Source organism: Hypanus sabinus, chromosome 7 (genome assembly GCF_030144855.1).
Source record: "Hypanus sabinus isolate sHypSab1 chromosome 7, sHypSab1.hap1, whole genome shotgun sequence".
NCBI classification, from domain to species: domain Eukaryota; kingdom Metazoa; phylum Chordata; class Chondrichthyes; order Myliobatiformes; family Dasyatidae; genus Hypanus; species Hypanus sabinus.
This window is the reverse complement of record NC_082712.1, coordinates 136,998,522-137,013,909: the sequence shown is the minus strand read 5'-3', so window position 1 is coordinate 137,013,909 and position 15,388 is coordinate 136,998,522. Positions and strand designations below refer to the sequence as shown.

Below are 15,388 nucleotides of genomic sequence, written 5' to 3'. Positions count from 1 at the left end.
ACACAAGGTTCAACACCCTGGAAATTCACAGGTGCTTCAACAACCTGAACACAGTCAATTGGGACCACTGCCTCTTCTAGGCTTTCAATACCAGTCCCAGTTTCAAATTCCTGGTTACCCTGATCCTCCAAGCTACTCTCTGAGAAACTCTCATCCAGAGTATACTCAACCTTGTGGGTTAAAACAACCTCATCTGCTAACCTAGCAGACTCCTGAAAGGTAGCAGCATCCTTTTCAGCTCGGTATGCCCTTACATCATCGGGAACACACTTCTTAAATTCTTCAATCACAACCAGCTCTTTCAAGCTGTAAAAGTCATCAGCATCCAGCAATGGACCTCCCAGTTGCCACATCTCCCTATCCAACTGTCTTCATTTTTCTGCTTCTCTAGCCTCATGCTGCCTCTGCCTTTCTGTTTCTTCAGCCTCTAGCTGCTTTAATTACAATTGATACTCATACTTCAGCTTTGCTACCTGAAACTGTACCTCAGCCTCAGTAAACACTACCTTCAGCAAACATCTCCTACACCTCCTATTTGAATTTTCCCTCGGCTACATAATGCTGTGCTATTAACAACTAAATCTGAGCCTTCTTCATTCGAGTAGTCACGTCAACTTTTAACTTACGAACAATTCCCAACAGTACATTCCTCTTAGCATCATCCAACGTTGGTTCTGCCACAAACTTACTATCCTCAAACCCCATTTCTGCTGATAATACATTCACACAAATCGATATGGAATGTCCCCAATGAAATCAACTATTCAATCAAGCCCCCAACAAGTTTTGGAATGGCTACCACTGATTTGTCCATACCTCGGATGCAGGCCCCAATTTCGTTACGTACCCCGTAACGGGTTAAAAAGAACAAGCAGAAATGGACGCATCTGGAGTCTGAGTCTCCCATTATAAACTCTATTTTATTAGTAACTACGTGATAAAGTAATATAAAACAAGGTAAACAGGTTAGCAAAGTATATACATATTTATAAGTGAGTAAACAAAGTTCCTAAGCTGCCCAGATCAGGGGATTAGGTGACAGAGTCTTACAGTGGTATAGTAAGTATCAGTTCAGTTCTGGAATTTTATTTGAGTAGAGTTGGAGAGAGAGAGGGTGTTGTTTTGTCTTCCTAGTGCCGATGCCGATGCTGATGTCGATCCTCCACGTCATCCTCCTGCTCCCGAAACTTATTGAAGTCAACAGCTTGTGACCACAAAAAGAGGAATGCCTGTTTTCAACAATAATGCTATCAACCCAGGAAAGGGTTAACCACACCGATAGCTCCTCACCAGTCACTCCTTTGTCCACACTGTGGGCAAAACCCCCACCCTTGTCGTGGGGACACAAAGTGCACCAGTGTCTTCCTTGTCTCTGGCATGTCAAGTGGCTGATTAAAAAACCAACTGACCTTGTATATATCTCACAAGTGCTGAACACGAGCTGTCCATCATATAGCTCCGCCTTTCAGTTTCCAAGGCAACACACACTTTCTCTCTCTCTGTTTCTGAAATAGCAGACAAGCTGTTCGTTCCCTCTCTCTCTTTCTCTTGTTAAAGGAACAGTCCAGTTTAGAATAATCCTTCAGATCTTGTCACATATTATATATATTTATTGTTCCAAAGGATGAACAACTCTGATGGGCAGAAGGGTGCAGAGTGGCCCCTGCCCCCCCTTTTGGAGAATCGCAAATCTCTACTATTTCGATGCTGCTACCAAGGAAGTAAGAGAGCCAAAGGAAAGCTGCCAGGGCAGTTGTTATTGATAACAGCTCATGAAAGTTAATGAGAGAGAGAGACACAGCTCAGAGATACACAAGGTGGAATGTCTCCTACTGACAAAAGCCATTGATTTACTGCTATTGTCTTTTGGAGAAGGATTGTTTACTTGGTACTGTTCTATTCATTGAAACCCCTCAGGGGGCAACCAGAGTGGGCTGGTTTGATGGGTTACATCATCCCAACCTGATTGACACCTGAAACCCCGTGAGTGGGGATAAAAGGGAGGTCTGGGGGTAACACCCCTCACACATCAGGAGAAATGCTAGTGAGCAGCAGAGCCCCCACGAGACAGGGTGGGAGATCGGAGACCGAACTCAGGGTCTGTAAATTTTAACTCACAGTGTTTTGTAGCGAGACCGGTGGGGGCTTGTGTGTGTGTCCACCCTTGCCTAGGTGACAAGTCCACCACGGAAGAACGGTCTAGCTAAAGGACGGAGGGGTCATACGTGAATGGCCACAACAACAACACATCGACGGATCAAAATCGTAAAGGAAGGTTGGCAAGATAATAGCTGTTACTGTTCACACGTTTTCTCTCTCTCTCTCTCCAACAATTGCAACACATCAACAAACAACTACCGCAGCCTGCATGAATTGAACTGAACTTTATATTTCCATCTGACAATTCATTATTCCCTAGACAACGATCGAGCTTGTTTCATTAGTGATTATTATTATACCCACTCTTTTAGGTTTAGTAGTGCTAACATATATTCACATTGATACTATTTTCAACAGTATTTATTAGTAAAAATATACAAAAATATATATATTAAAAACCATCTACCAAAACTATGCAATTCACATAAAAAACCCATAAAACTTACAGGGAAAAAAAAGCTGAAATTCAGGGATTATAGTACAAAAAAAAGGATGAACTTAATCTAAAGAGGAAGGAAAGGTCCCCACACCTTATGAAACTTTATGTCCAAAATGACAAGTGAATAATGAATCTTTTCCAGGTCTAAACAGGACATAATATCACTAAGCCATTGAGCATAAGTGGGTGGGGCAACATCTCCACACCTGAGAATAACTAACCGTCCAGCCAAAAGAGAGGCAAAAGATAATGTTCGACATTTAGTCGGACTCAGATGCATGTCCACTTCAACCAAGGTGCCAAAAAGAGCAATCAGAGGGTTAGGTTCTAAGTGGCAATTAAGAATATGGGATAACGTTTTAAAAAACCTTCTCTCCAGAACTTCTCTAGACTAGGACAATATGAATAGGAGAAGCCTCGCCCCCTTTACACTGGTCACAGTTGGGACTAATGTCAGGATCAAACCGCAATCATTTAGTTTTAGACATTTGAGCCCTAAGTACAACCATAAATTGCAAAAGGCAGTGGTGAGCACATAAAGAGTTTAAATTAACTGACTTAAGTATTGAATCCCAAACCACGTCAGATAAAGAAATATTTAAGTCATGCTCCCAGGCAGTTATAATTTTATTGAAGGGGGCATGCCTCAAGATCACTAACTTATCATGAATAATAGACATTAAAACTTTACCCAGTGGATTAATACAAAGAAACATGTCCACAACATTTTTCTCAGGAGGCATCTCAGGGAAGTTTGATATTAAAAGTTTAATGAAATGTCCAATTTGAAGATATCTAAAGAAATGAGTATTAGGTAGGTTAAACTTTACAGACAGTTGTTGAAAAGTTGCAAAATGATTATCTTTGAAAATATCTTCTAAGTGCCTAATGCCCTTTCTGTACCAATCATGAAATGTTGAGTCTTCCATAGAAGGTAGGAAAAGATGATTGTGTAAAATAGGACTAGAGAGAGAGAAACCATGAAGGCCATTATATTTCTGAACTGAGCCCATATTCTCAGAGTATGTCTAATAAGAGGATTAACAATTAGTCTAAGCAAGTGACAAGGAAGTGCGAATCCAAGAAGTGCAGAAATGGAGACATCCTGACTAGAGTTCAATTCCATTGCCAGTCGTTTTGGGCAGTCAGACTGATTATGAAAGAAGGAACAAAAAGCAAGACAACAAATATTGGCTGCCTAATAATATAAACGAAAGTTAGGCAAGGCCATACGTCTTTCCTTTTTAGATTTTTGGTGAGTTATTAAATCTGGAATGTTTGCCCTTCTGTAGAAAGGACGAAATAATAGAATCTAACGAATCAAAAAAAAAAGCTTTAGAAATAAAAATTGGTAAAGACTGAAATAAGTATAAAAACTTAGGAAGGATATACATCTTAATAACATTATTTCAACCTTCCAGAGACACGGACAAGGGTGACCTCTGTGTCAAACTCTGTTTTGTAGAATTTTAAAGATTACCAAAATTTTCTCAAAAAAAAGATTCTTTAAGTTAATTGTTACTGTAATACCAAGGTTAGTGAATTGATTATTAATTACTTTAAAAGGGAGGTCATGAAATACTAATGCTTGTGCTTCTCTATTGATTGGGAAGAGTTCGCTCTTGTGTAAATTAAGTTTGTAACTGGAAAGATAACTAAGTTGATTAAGAAGTAAAAACTTTTGGGAGTAAGGAAGTAGTCTGATTTGATATAAAAAGAAAAGATCATCAGCATAAAGAGAAAATTTATACTCAACATCTCCCCTCCAAATCCGCATCAGTTCAGCACAGCTACGAAACAACGTGCTTCCATGATCAAAAGCTTTTTCTCCTGATATCGATGAAAACACAGAATTATTGGGTGTGGCCTGGAGCCCAACTCGAGCTTGGCCAGAAATGTATGGCGATCTCTGTCTAACTCAGGTGGGGTCGGAAGAATATTCTTCCCAAAAACCTCACAGAGTAAAGAAGAAAAAAATTCAACAACAGATCCAATTTCGATAGCCCTTGGCAGACCGAAGATTCATAAATTAAGACGTCTGCACCGTCCTTTGAGATAAGTTATTTTGAATGTTAACTTGGTGCTATGCTTACTCACATCGGAACAGATGGCATCCAGCTGCTGAACACGACATATTAAATCTTCAGTAGCTGACTCAAGATGAAAGAGTTGTTCGGCATGATCCTCCACCTTGGAATTAATTTGATCCAATTTTGACTCCAACGAACTGAAAGAAGACTTATATTCAGACTTGAGTTCAGTTATAATCTCTTGTCAGTGCTGTTCCAAAATGAAGATAATCTTGACAGAGGAACCAGAGACAGTCACAGAGACTTCTTTCCAAGATTTAGGAAGCTTTGAAGCCATTGTAGGACAGGTGTATTTGCAGACAGGTAGGACAGCAAAACATTTAACAGTCTGGAGTGAAAAAAAGGAGATGAATGCAGAGGTAAGAAATGAAATGGAGCAATAGTTTTAAGTAATTAAACTATCGCCATCTTACCAGAAGACCTGGCTCAAGTCCCTTTTAAATCTTTCCCTTCCCAGCTTAAACTACACCTTTCTCTCTGATTCCCTTTCATTGGGAGAAAGACTTTGTGCATTCAGCATATCCATAGCCCTCATGATTTTGTCCACCTCCATAAGGCTCCCCTCAGTCTCTTAGGCTCCAAGAAGTAAAGTCCTAACTTGGTTAACCTCCCTCTGTAACCTCAGACCCACAGTTACTGGTTTAACACCCTGTGAAGTTTTTAATTGCTGAGCTGTAGATATTTCATTTTAGCAGTTCCATAAGAGCAGTCTATTCTGCGGTCAGCCTTATTGGGTTTGAGCTAAAATAAGGGGCTTTGTTGTTCAGCTTAGGAATGTGGTGTCAGCCAATCAGGGTGGTGGAATTGGGAGAAGGTTCTAGAGAATGCTGGGTAGAGAGGATTTTTTTTGAGGGACAGGGGTGTGGGTCGAGGTCTTTTTGGTGTGATCTGGGAGACTACGGGAGGGAAGGTGGCTAAGGGTGCCATCCTTGTTGCACACGGTGCTTTGTACAGATGAATGGCTTCAAGGAGGAAGGACCAGTAATCCCATGGGAGAGCCCGTTTGTTCGAGATGGATTTCGAGCAACATTTGGAAGGTGGTGTGTGCTTTCACACAGACTACGGGTCCAGCGTGTGAGTTAGACAACTGCAAAATGAGTGCCTACTTATGTGCACATTTTGGACTGTTTAGTTATGATGGGCCTTTTTGTTTTTTTTTTAATAACTGTTAGGTTAAGTTAACATTCTTAATTATACGTTCTTTGTAATTGTATGCAATGTATGGTCTGTTATTTCTTACCAACGATGATGGGGGAGGGGGCAGTAAATCACACAGTATTCACACAAACTGGGGTTTAGGTGGGCGAGACATCTCAACCTCATGGGTTTGGCAGGACTAAAGTTGCATACACCCTAGACATACAGAGCCTGAGAAAGATGGTTTCCTTGCCATGGAGTCCAGTGACGGTTAGCAAGGGGCCAACTGTTTTCAGTTATCAACAGAAAGTTTAGGAATGTTTAATTAGTCTAAAAACTTATTTATTACATTATAACCTTTAGGAGAGTCAGAACTATAAAGTTTAGAATAAAATTCTCTAAAGATTCTATATGGTCAGTTGTCCTATCACCATTAACTTTACAAATTTCTTTAATTTGCCATTTAATTATAAAGGTTTTTAATTGGTTAGCCAATAATTACCTGTTTTGTCTCCATGAATATAAAATTGACTTCTATTATTTAGGAGTTGAGTTTCAATTGGGTGTGTTAAAAGAAGATCTTATTTAGTTTTAATTGCAACACACCTTTTATATAAAACATGATCTGGAGCCAAGATATATTTTTGATCTAATTGTTTCAACTGATTAGCTAAATCAATTCTCTCTTTATTAGCTTTTCTTCTTAACACCCGCAGTATGAGAAATAATTTGTCCTCTAATTTAGGCCTTGAAGGCAACCTATATAATAAGACTAGAAGTCTCTTCCAGTGTATTCTCTTCAAAAAAAAGGAATAATATGTCTCTCCAGAAACTTTAAAAAATCTTTATCAGATAGAAAAATTTGATTAAAACGCCAAAAGCTGTTTATTTGAGGAAGACCAGGGAGATTTAAAGACAAAAACACAGGAGCATGATCTGAGACATCAATCTCTTTATATTCACAGGATCAAAATAATGGAATCATTTAGCTATCAATTAAAAAAATCAATCCTGGAATATGTATGATGGACATGAGAGAAAAATGAATACTTCCTGTGTACTGGATATAAGAAATATCAGACATCAACAATACCTCATTTCATTAGGAAAGATTGAATAAACAAAGCTAATTTATTGAGTGTCGCTGGTTTAGAAGATGACCAATCTCAAACTGGATCCAAACAACAATTAAAATGTCCTCCCATCACCATTGAGTAAAGACTCAAATCCGGCTAAAACAAAAAAAAACACACACTCACAGAATCCTGGATCATCTATATTCGGGGCATACACATTAGCAAATACCATTAATTTATTATCTAATTTTCCTGACACTATATCAAAATGCCCATTAGTATCAGACTCTACTTAATGTGGACAAATGGAACTGTGTTATCTATAAACACAGTTTCCCTAGACTTAGCCTGAAAATGAAGAATGAAAATGAAGCTCTCTCCATTGGCGAAAAAGGTGTAAACTGTCACATTTACGTATGTGAGTTTCTTGTAAAAAACTAATTGGGACCTTACGTTTTTTTAATATAGGCAAAAATCTTATTCTGTTTCACAGGATAATTTAACCTTTTCACTTTATGACTAAGTAAATTAATAGTCTGATCCATTGTTAATACTATTTGCAAGAAATGTTAAAGTAATAATCATTGATATATACTTTAAAACCAAACAAAGAACCTTGAGATAACCAAGCAACAGATACCAGAGTCCAAAACAGCTTCCATTAAAAAAATCCATCCCAAAGTCAGAAGGTCGACCACTACACCTAACGATAACATCCTCCCCAAAAAACCTACTTGTTTAGCTCCAAGTTGATTTGAAAGTTGGCTACATTCCAACCTAGACAAAACAACAGACGGAGACCAAACTTATAACAAGAACACATATAGATTAATTATTACAGTTTCAAAATGATAAAATGAAAAATACCTATACCAAGCCTTATTGATAAAAGAAAAGCCTCAAGAAGAATGAGTACAATATAAAATAATTAAAAACATCAAAATTCAAAACATATGAACACACAATTTTTTAACTCGTTAAAATCTTATTCTCTACGTTAAGCATTAAAAGGTTCAAAAAGAGAGTAAGCTACAAAGATTTACCAAAAGTAAAAGAAGCAATTATTCATGTAGAAAGATACTGAACAGTCAATCTATAGATTCCAAAAGTTCCGAGGCTTCTACGGTCAAACAGAACCATTCCTTACAGCCATCCTTCAGTATAATTCTGAGCTGAGCAGGATAACATAGAGAAGGCTTGAAGCCTTTGTTGAGGAGTTCCGACATAACCTTTTTGAATTTAATATGCTCATTCATGAACTCAGGTGGAAAATCCTCCATGATTCTAATCTTCTGGCCATTATAATCAATCATTCCTCTTCAACAAGATTCACAAATTAGAAATCCCTTTGTTTGAAATTCATTGAAACAGATTATTACTGATCTGGGTCTTTCTCCTGGAGCTGATCTGGGCACAGGTGATCTATGAGCTTGTTCAATCATAGGTAAAGATGATAAAATTTTAGGAAATAATTGTGTCAAAAAGTTTGCAAAGAATTCTGTAGGCTGATTACCTTCCATTAACTCTTCAAGCCCAGATTTCATAGGTTATTTCTTCAGCTTCTATTTTCTAAATCGATAATCTTCTGTCTTAATATGTCATTAGACTTTGATTGTTTTTCATGAAGCTTTTGCAGGTCATCAATTTTTGCATCCAAAATCATAAGCATTGCTTCATTCTGTTCTATTGGTTTATTATGTTCAGTTAAGGTTTTTTTTTTGAATAGAATCCAACTTTGTATCTGTTTGTTTAATTTCAGCGGAAGATTCTTCTCTGTGGTTTCAAAGCTGCTCCATAAAGCTCATTTTTCAGCTCAGCATCTACTGTAGGATGGATTGCATATGGCATTAGTCTGACTTTGTGAAATGTTGGACATTTTCCTCAGTCTCAATCTTTGCCTTCATGCCCTGAGTGTACCTATTCCTTTCATGAACACTTCCTCAGAGTCAGCAAGTATTTGTGACAGTCTCTCAGATGTAGTCTTGCTGCCCTTGTTTGCTGACACATCTAGTGCCTTGATGGTGTGCCAATCCAACTGGATTTTCCTTATCCATTCACGTCCCAGTAATGGTGGTCTTCTATGTTTCAGTACATAGAGGTTCAGCTGCTGTGTTTTGCCTCTGTAGGTCACTGTCACTTTAATTTTATCTTTGGGACATATTCTTTGTCCTGTCCTAAGACTTTAGCAGTAGTTTAGTTCATTTCAGAGGTATGTGAAAAACAGTCATTGTAGTTGTGTACCGAGATCACTGTTAAAGCTGAGCCTGTGTTCAACTCTATTTTCAGACTCACGACTACCACTTGTGGAGTGAGCTATATTACTCTTCAATCATCTGTCTCTTTCATGTTGCGAAGTTGCAGACAAGAGAATTCACTTTTTTCTGAGTCGTTTTAATCAGAACTGATTTCTATCATTTTCTGTACATTGTTGTATTTTCCTTTCTGTGGTTTCTTGTTTCTCTGTATTTTGTCCTTTTTCTGCTGTTTACTAGCTTTGCATAATCTGCCAATGTGGCCCTGTTTGCCACAGTTTCTGCATTCTTTGTCTTTAAACCTACAGTCCTCAGGGCCATGTGGCATGTTCCCACAATGGTAACATTTCTTTCCTTCATTTCTGCTCAGACATTTTATTCACAGCATATTACAGAAATTTTTGTTGTATTTCTCAAGCACCCAGTGCTGTTATTTCCAATGGTACTGCAATGTTCAGCGCTTTCTCTAATACAAGGTCTTCTTCACTCAGGAGCTTCTTCTGTGTGGTTTCACAGTGCATGCCACACACTAACCTGTCCCTCAATGCGTCCGATAGACCCACTTCAAATTGACAATATTCTTATAATTTGTGCAATTCAGCACAATATTCAGAAACGCTTTCATTTTTGCTCTGATTCCATTTCTGAAATTTAAATCTTTCAGCAATGATCAGTAGTTTGGTATTTAAATGCTGTTGGAGAGTGTCTACTATTTGCTTGAACATTTTGTCAGCTGGCTTTTCGGGGGTTAACAAGCTCCGTAGTAGCTCGTATGTTTTTGCTCCCATAACACTAAGGCTACATCCACACTACACCAGATAATTTGGAAAACCCCAGTTTTGCGTAAATACGATAGCCGTCCACACCAAGCATTTTTGAAAATACCTGCGTCCACATTAAAATGGGTAATTGGACGAACCTCCTCCTACTGGGCATGTGCAGGGCACATCTACAGAAAACAAGCAACATTTCTGGTGTTGAATTTTGCTGTGATAGTACGCGTTTATGCAGTTACAGACTAGAAAAACTTAAAAGGAAATTGCCAAATGATGGACAGGTGTTGGCTCTCACATAGGAGAACTTAAAACGGAAAAAAACAAATACTGGAGTGTATGGAGGCAACCGACAGGGAGCTCGCAGACAGTATGACCCAGCTGACAATGAACATTGAAAAATTGACTGACTCTGTTGCATTAATAAAGCACCTTGTTAAATGTGTAAAATATGTCTACATCAGTGTTACCTTGTATTTCCATACAATGTTACATTAGGCTGTTATACATCTATTGTCAGAGAAGTACTTGCATAAATAGGTAAACCACCTTCATATGAGCAAGGACAGAAAACAGGGCAAAGTGAGTATGCTTATTTATTCAGTAAGTTATGGGTCAAAGTATTTGGTGAATATATTTCTAACTCTTCTGGCATCAGTTTCTGTTGCCGTCTGTTCTGAAATTGTTAGGTCACGTTCAAGAAAACAATGAAATAGTGCGCTTCCGTCTGACAGCGTTTTCAGAAGTCTCCAGTTACCCCATCCACACTAATCCAGCCAATCCGGCGTTTTCAAAAACACACACTTTGGAGAGCATTTCTGAAAAGCTCCGGTTTTGGGGACGAAAACACCATTTTAGTGTGGACGAAGGGTAAAAACAAAGAGAAAAAGATTTGGTTACAGATTTATCCGGTTTAGTGTGGACATAGCCTAAGTTACCCAGTTTTCAATGCCACTATCAAATGTTGTAATGGTCTCGATCATCACCATCTTTGTTATGTTAATTTAGTCCCATTTTTCTTTGTTTTCTTTTTAGCTAGCTCCTTGCAGTTACTGCACGTTCCACTTGACTCATGTGTCCATTTTTCTAGCACCACAAACGCACTCCGTCTAGATTGCGTGTGTCGCTCCTTTACATCTCCCTTCTCTCTCTTCTCCAAGTGTTGGTTTCAACTAAAACACAGCATTACAATAAGATGTAGGTTCATAATTCTCCTCACCAATTTGTTGTGTATGTGGCCTGTTTACACAACTATATTATTAATAAAAACGCTGGAGACGGGAGCTAAGTTTCATGGTTCTTTACTGGTAGAGTCCGAACTTGACACATGCATACAGATCAATATGTGCCTAACAGCACATGCAACGATGTGTTACTAGAACATAAAGTAGTCCCTTATTATAATGTAGACCATACGGTACACCACACAAGTAGGGTTTTGTAGGATGTCAGGAAAGATCTGAGGGCCGAGGTATTTCGGATGATATCAGTTGGTGCTGACACCAAGCCTGACCAGGACGATAAGAAGCCAAACCCACTGGTAGGACATACCAAGGCGAAGGCTGCTGCTGGTGGTGTCCCTTCACCAGGAAAGTGACTGGTGTTTTCTGTTACAACTGTGGAGAAGATGGACAGTACAAGTAGGAGTGTTAAGCACAAGAAAATCTTAGGAAAGGAAATCAATGGTTAAGCAAACAGCGAAGAAAAGAATTAAAATGGAGGGACCCAGTAAAGGAATGGGCTGGCGTTTCAGAGAGGAAACGTTCCTATCAGTGTATTAAGATAAATAATAAAGTACCAAACACTATTCCTGAAGGTTCACTGGGACCAAGGTTGGCTATCCATACACATTGAAGATGTTTTTGCTAGAGCCATACTTGACACAGGTTCTCAAGTTACTTGGATTTATAAATGCTTTTACAAGCAGGATTTGACACATTTACCTTTGACATCATTCAGTGCCCTTGAGATTCGGGGGCTTAGTGTTGATGAGTACCCATACGATGGTTACTTGTTGTTGAAGCTGGAGTTTTCGGAAGCAGATGTTGGAATAACTAAGACGATTGACACCCCAGTGTTGGCCTGCCCAGATCCAGTTGAAAAAGCTGGAGCTTCCATTCTGGTGGGAACAGATACTGCCATTGTAAGAAGGCTCCTGGGGGCATGCTAGGAGAGAAATGGAGAGAACCTTTTGAAAACCTTGTCCATTCATCCTGTGTTCAGAGCTGCTTTTGAGAGGCTGGAAGTTTCTCCTAAGCAGGATGATGGACAGAAACAAGGAACTGTGTGGTGCATCCATTTTAAATCTGTCACCTTACGTCCTGGAGGAGGAGCCAGAGTGACAGGATTCCCCCATATTTGCTGATACGTCCAAGGAATGGAAAAGAAAATTAACTGTGAAGAGGTTGGGATACCAAGATGTATTTTCTACAGATGAGTCTGCTGTTGGTTACTCCAGGAATACTTGCCACACTATTGGATTGATGGAGGACACCCCTTTCCGAGAGGTTTTGCCGGTTAGCACCAGTGGAAGGATGTTCAGCTTCACCAGCCTAAACTGACAGAAGTTAAATTCAGTCACAAAGTGGGGGATCTGAGCCACTGGAAGACATGAGGATAGATGGGAGGCACCCTGTAGAAGACAGGAAGGGTCACAAGAAGTGGTTGAAGCTGGAGGAGCTGAAGATGGGATACGGAGGTCTCAGAGTTGGGACACCCTCAGATAGGCTGGCTTATGATGGACCAAGGGATCAGAGTGTTGCATCTTTCCCCCTAGTGAGATATGTCACTACCATTCACACTGGATTGGAGGTCCTGACATCACGAAATTCCTTTGAAAACTATGTTGTTAATGACAGATTGATAATTTCAAAGTCTTGAGGACATGACTATTTTTGGTGGGGAGGGGAGGAAGAGTGTAACGCCCTGGTTAACATTTTTACTGCTATGCTGTAGCTATTCCATTTTAGCAGTTTTCTGGCACAGTCTGTTCTGCTTTCAGCCTGTTTGAGTTTGAGCTGAGAAAAGGGCGTTGTTTTTTAATTTAGAAATGTGGTGTCAGCCAATCAGGATGGTGGAATTGGGAGGTTCTAGAGAATGATGGGTGGAGAGGTTTTTTATGAGGGGCAATGGTGTTGTTTGAGGTCTTTTTGGTGGAAACAGAGAATACAGGAAGGAAGATGGCTGAGGATGCAATTCCTATTGCACAAGGTGCTTCGTGCAGATGAATGGCTTCAAGGAGGTTGGGCCAATACTTCTGTAGGAGATCCCATTTGTTTGAGATGGATTTCGAGCAACATTTTGAAGGTGGTGAGTCCAGTGCTTATATTAGACAACTGCAAGATGAGCTCCAATTTGCGTACACAATAGACTGTTTAGTAATGGTGGGCTGTTTTTTGCTTTGCTTACTTTAATAACTGTTAGGGTAAGTTAACATTCTTAATTATACTTCATTGTAATTGTATGCAGTGTACGGTCTATTATTTCTTGCCAAAAGTGATTGCCGGGCCTGTGAGGTGGAGGGGTGGTGTCAGTAAATCACACAGCATTCACAAAAACCGGAGTTAGGGTGGGCGAGACATCCCAACCGAATGGGTTTGGCGGGACCAAAGTTGCCGTGGAGTCCAGTGGCTGTCAGTGAGGGCTAACGAGCTGCATTTACACAGACTCCCAGTGAAAAGAGGTTTGTCTAGCAACATTCTTGTACATTTTCTTTGCATTCTTCCCAGCTTAATGGTGTCATTCCTGTAACAGCATAACCAAAATTGTACACAATATTCCAAGTGTATCCTCATCATCATTCTTGTCCAAACACAGCACAAGATTCCAACACTTGTATTCAATGTGCTGACTGCTGAGGGTGGTGCTCTGAATGCCACCTTTGGCACCCTGTTTTTCCGTCTTGCCACTTCCAGGGAACTGTGTACTTTTAGGTTCCTAGCATTCACTGGGAATGTCCTGCCCTCATCTGACTTCCTGTTAACTCTGAAAATGCCACGGTCTGTCTTGCTGTTATACGACGGGTTTCCTAGCACAGTAAGATTGACTCTAGGACTCACAATTTTCCTTGTACTGGCCTAGCTCCTTATTCTGTCTGCATGGCACTTTCTCAGTAAATGTAATCTTTATTCTGCATTCTGTTATTTTACTTCAAAGCACTTTTGCAATGTATTGATCTGCATAAATGGTATGTAGGGCAGATTTTCCCACTATACCTTGATAGATGTGATAATAATAAACAAATTTACCAATCTGATCAAACTTTATGTTAATGGTAATCAGTAAGTGGTTTTGAGTGCGGCTCTGAAGCGAATGATCAAATATCCCTGTTTCGGGCTACTACAGTTGAAATCCACATTCAATCCCACGGGTACTTCAGTAAGCAATATTGACTTAAGACATGGTTGAAATAAATGTTGATTAGTCAAAATCAGCAGACTCCAGACTGCAGAGTTAAAGGAAATTTGGAAGTCGGACTAAGCAGCCTGTAAAAATGAAACACGGGGCCCTGAGGTCCCCACACCCTACCATCCCGCTGGCTAATGTACAGTCTCTGGAAAATAAAATTGAAGACCTTGAGCAAGATTGGAGTATCTACGCGCTTTGCTTCAAAGAAACATCTCTCCCCCAGACACTGGACACAGAGCTGCAGCCATTTTTAATAGATATTTCTTATTGTACTTTATAGTATTTCTTACTGAACTGTACGGCTACTGCAAAACAAGAAATTCGCGACATATATCAGTGGTATTAAACCTAATTCTGGAGGGCTGCTGAAAGTCAACTGCGTGGGGTGGCTTTGAAATCACACATAGACCAGCCCAGGGAAAGATGTCAGTTTTCTCCCAAAAAGCATATTGGAGAATTCAGCCTAGTGTTAGGAATACAAAGTCTTGTTTTTACTAGCTTCAAGATTATTAACAGCATTTCTGTTCCACAGTTGCTGTGTCAGATTTGAGCCTGGGTCTCTGAATTATCAGTTTGGACCTCTTAATTACTCATCCAGTAATTTAGACTTCTGTACTACTGTAACATGCAGTCATTTCTGAAGCTGTTGAGTTGCTTCTTCCTTGACCAACAGAATATACCTTTAAGTAGCTAGGAAACAAAAAACTAGTACACTGGTCTCCATCTCAGGCCATAATTGTTCAACAAAGCTCAGTGCAGATCTTTGTGCTCCAGTTGTAAATCAGCCACGTTAGTGTTATGCATTTGTTATTGGGGAAATCATAGAACTCAGTGTTGGACATTGAGATCAAAGCGTCCATCTGCAGCCACTAATGCATTTTTATCCTAAATTGATTTATTCTTTTGTAATTTATGCAATTTATTCTTTGCACGAAATCAAAATGCAGTCCTGTGGTCTGTGAAAATGCAGCACTATGCAATTTTTTTAAGATAATTGTCCCCTAACTTCCCGTGAGTAAGCACCTCAACCGTTTCCATATGATGACTCATTTAC

At 39.5% G+C, this 15,388-nt stretch overlaps 1 protein-coding gene across 5 annotated transcripts in view; it reads left to right on the top strand.

The window, feature by feature from the left end:
• The window catches only part of LOC132397243 (natural cytotoxicity triggering receptor 3 ligand 1-like), a 52,431-nt gene that overhangs the window by 19,913 nt on the left and 17,130 nt on the right, over positions 1–15,388 (top strand). The gene's annotated exons all lie outside the window — the stretch shown is intronic.